This window comes from Carcharodon carcharias, chromosome 4, assembly GCF_017639515.1.
Source record: "Carcharodon carcharias isolate sCarCar2 chromosome 4, sCarCar2.pri, whole genome shotgun sequence".
NCBI lineage: Eukaryota > Metazoa > Chordata > Chondrichthyes > Lamniformes > Lamnidae > Carcharodon > Carcharodon carcharias.
The window spans coordinates 30765831-30770357 of NC_054470.1; positions in this window are offsets into that span (position 1 = coordinate 30765831).

Sequence of the window (4527 nt, forward strand, 5' to 3'; positions counted from 1 at the left end):
GACTAGGCATTTTACAGCCTTCCGGACTGAATATTGAGTTCAACAATTTTAGATCATGAACTCTCTCCTCCACCTCCACCCCCTTTCTGTTGTTTTCCTCCTCCTTTTTGTTTTTTCCAATAATTTATATAGATTTTTCTTTTCCCACCTATTTCCATTATTTTTAAATGTATTTCCATCCATTGTTTTATCTCTACCTTTTAGCCTTTTTAGATTCCTTCACCCCACCCCACCCCCACTAGGGCTATCTGTACCCTGCTTGTCTTGCTTTCCACCCTTAATTAGCACATTCCTTTGGATAATATCATCACCTTCAACACCTCTTTGTCCTTTTGTCTGTGACATCTTTTGGTTATCTCCACCTATCACTGGCTCTCTACCTAACTCTTCTTGTCCCAACCACCCCCCCACCCCCTTAAACCAACTTATATTTCACCCCTTTTCTATTTTTACTTAGTTCTGTTGAAGAATCATGAGGACTCAAAACGTCAACTGTGTTCTTCTCCAACGATGCTGCCAGACCTCCTGAGTTTCTACAAGTATTTCTGTTTTTGTTTTTGTTATACATTTCTTTCCCATTTGATCTTCAGACTCTGGCTTTAAATACACTGCACAATAAACTAAAACAATTGGAGCAGAATTTTTCTCATTTTTCCAAACATGTCACCATGTTGCATCAGTTTAATCAACTGCTGTAGCATGAAGAAGGTTTTTAATTTGTGCTTTGAAAGGTCAGATAGTTAACATGACAGAAATTGGGTTCATCTTCATTTGTCCAAATCCAAATTGAAGTCTGGTAAAATTAATTGAAAAACTATGTTACTCAAGTGACACTGGGGGAGGGGTTGCAAGCAGGAGAGTCTCAAGACTGCGAGTGAAATGGATATTTCAATCACATGGTCACTGAAGGACTGTGAGGATAATCTGTAATAGATGACAGCCCTCAGACTGATAGAGAGATTGGACAGATCAAATACATAGGTCAGGAATTTTAGGTCCTGCGAGGTGCAGGAACAGAGGCGAGCTACAAGCCGGCATGCTGGCTTCCCATTAACGTTCCTTCCCCAGCAAGTTTCATCTGGAAGCGCAGATGGGCCCAATTGTACAATGAGGACAATTAAAGTAGCCAACAAGCTCACTGGGAGCTCCTTAAAGGCCAGTTTGGGAATGTGGTGGGGGTGCACATTTTGAACACTGGATCAAAGGCAGACCAGGTTCATGAAGCCAGCAACACAGCGGGGAGTCAATCATGGCCACACCATCAAAATGGACTAGATCAGAGGGGCATTTAGCCATTGGCACATAGCAGCCATTGGGTGTGCACAGTGGGGAGGGTGGACTATACATGTACAGGCAACATAAGGGGTTGTCACCCCATTGTAGGGGCAGAAGAGAAAGGTTTGCAAACATTATTGGGACTCCAGCTGAGCGCAAGGAAAGCAATGGCTGGTGATGATAGTGCAACTCGGGTTGAGTGGTAATGAGGATCAACATCCTCAGCAGGAGAGGCAGACTCCTGGGCATATTGAGGACAGTGGGGAGGAATGAGGGACAGGAAGGCAATGGAGGCCATACCCTCAGTATAGGAACTATTGGCAAAGACGGAGCTACCTGGAAATGGTGGAGAACCAAGGCTGGAGAAGACTGTGACTCTCCAGGCAGATGGCCACGGAGATATGCAGCAATGACCTGACAACTAACAGCACTGGCCACCATGCACTGCCAGAAGCCATCAAAGTCACAGTGGCCTTGAACTTCACCTCTGGCTCCTACCAACAATCATCTGCGGATCTTGGTGGCATCTTATAAACTGCTACACATCACTGCATCTCACCGGTCCCTGATGCACAGGAACTGAGCAGTATATTCAATTCCAGAGAAATGGAGCCTTGCAGATACAGAGGGCAGAGAGTTTTGCCTCCATCACTGGATTCCCGCAGGTGCAGGACATCATCAGTTGCACCCATGTGACAATCAAGGCACTGAGCGAGAATCCAGTGAGATTCATCAACAACAAGAACTACTACTCCATCAACATTCAAATAATCTGCAAACACAACAAAAGATTCCCACATGCGTGTGCTCACTTTCCTGGAAGCTGCCAGGAGTCCTTTATCCTCTGCCAGTTCAAGGTGCTGCAGCTCTTCATTCCAAACCCCCAAACACTGTTGGTAGATTCTAGGGGATAAGGGATATCTCTTATAGAGGGATGAATAGCCATCTCTTTAAGACTCCAAGACACAGCCACAGAAATGCTACAACAGAAAACATCAAGGACAACAATCGAGCAGGCCATCAGGCTCTGAAGATATAGTTCCTTTTGTATGTTGTATGTTCAATAGAACTCATGAAGAGGTTGTCAGTCTTGTATGGTTGAACATTAAGTGTTATTGATAGCACATAACTATGTACACATATACAGGATATAGCCCAAGCTATGATCTAACTCAGTTCTTGCTTGTACACAACTGACCCTACTCTCAGGTCATGTGTTTCTTTACATCACACTGTGGGTGGTACTGTTTCCCAGTTCCACATTAACCCTTGCTATGCCAGACACCCTTATAATACATTTCCAGTGCTTGGAGCGGGCGGGTGGTGCTCTGCAGCACACTTCTGCAAGGATCTTGCTCATTGTGGTGATCTGCTGTGTTTTCCATAATGTGGCCCTCCAGAAAGGTGTGGACCATGAAAAGGGTGAGGCCCTGGAATGACACAGCTCATCAGAGGAAGAGGAGGAGGAAGACAAGGTGGTGGTGAGGAAAGATACAGATTAGAGAGGTGACCAGGGACTAGATTGATACCTGGAAAGAATGGGTTGTCTCAGGAGGATAGGCTGGACAGGTTGGGCTCATTTCCACCGGAGTTTAGAAGAGTGAGGGGTGACTTGATTGAAGTATATAAGACCTTGAATTGTCTCAACAAGGTGGACGTGGAAAGGACGTTTCCTCTGGTGGGTGAGTCAAGAATGAAAGATCACTGTTTTAAAATTAGGGGTCGTCCTTATAGAACAGAGATGAGGAGAATTTTTTTTCTCTCAGAGAGTTGTGTGACTTTGGAACTCTGCCTCAGAAAGCAATGGAAGCGGGGTCATTGAATATTTTTAAGGCAGAGATAGATTCTTGTTAGGCAAAGGAATCAAAGGTTATCGGGGGCTAGGACTCAAATGTAGAACCTGAAATACAAACAGATCAGCCATGATCTTATTGAATGGCAGAGCAGGCTCGAGGGGCTGAATAGCCTACTTTTGCTCCTATTTGTATGTTCACATGACACCACAGGATTGAAAGGTGTTGTTATGATTCTGTCAATGTCAGGGATCATGTGATCCAAGCATGTTTCAGCTGAGCCCTTCAACCACAGGAGGATTGCATGGTCTGGCACTCGCTTTGAGCCTCCCATGAGAAGACTTCCATTGAAGACACAGCCTGGAATAGGTCCACTCTTACTGTCAGTGAATGATCCATGTCTATCCATAGGTTTTAATGTACCCCTTCATTGATCCTTCCTTTCCACTGTTCACAATGCCCTGCAAGTAGCTGGCAAAGTCACTGTAGCCTTCAAATTCTTGCCACAGGCTCCTTCCAAGGATCATCTAAAACACCTTGATGGTGTTTTGCAAACTGTTGCACACCACTGCATCTCACAGGTTCCTGATGCTCAATTTGTGAGGGTTGGGCAGTAAATTCAATTCCAGACAGATGGGGTCTGGCAGGCATAGAGGGCATTGCTGGATTCCTCCAGATGAAGGACATCATCATTTGCACCATGTGACCATCAAGGCACCAACTGAGCATCTGTTTAAAAATGGACGCTCACATATCTGGTGCCGTGTGTCAATTTTAACAGTATTGAATAAGAGAGAGAGCACATATACAGGTGGCATAAACCCATGAATCACTCAGTGCTCTGCCAGACACAGTGCTCTCAGTCACTTCAATGTGATGCTCCCATTGTGGCCTCAGATGAGGTGGACACAACCTGCTCACTTGTCCCTGCCTGTGGCTGCAGTCGTCCTCATCTTTTAGGTGCCGGCAAAAACCTCCAAATGTTGTACAGGCACCAATGCATAGGCAGCTTCAGCCTGCTGTTATAGATGGTCTCTTAGTCAGAGGGGCCAAGAAGGCTGATGCTGATGATGGCGCCCTATGAGAGGTGGCACCCTCCTCCTCATCAGTGACTGCCTCAGCCCTTGGCTGGCACTCTGGATGGCTGGAGGGGATAAAATGCCACCTTGATGTCACTCTTACCTCACCTCTGGAGTTCAGCTCTTTCGTCCATGTTTGGACCAAGGTTATAGTGAGATCAAGAGCGGAGTGGTGTAAGATTTTGGGGGTTCGGTGCCACAAATACCTAAATAGACAGTTGACTGGTCATAAGTAATTTTAAACATAAATAGAAAATGCTGGAAAAACTCAGGAGGTCTAACAGCAGCTGTGGAGAGAAAAACAGAGTTAACATTTCAAGTCCTTATGACTCATTTTCAGAGCTCTGAAGAAGAGTCATACAAACACAAAACATTAACTC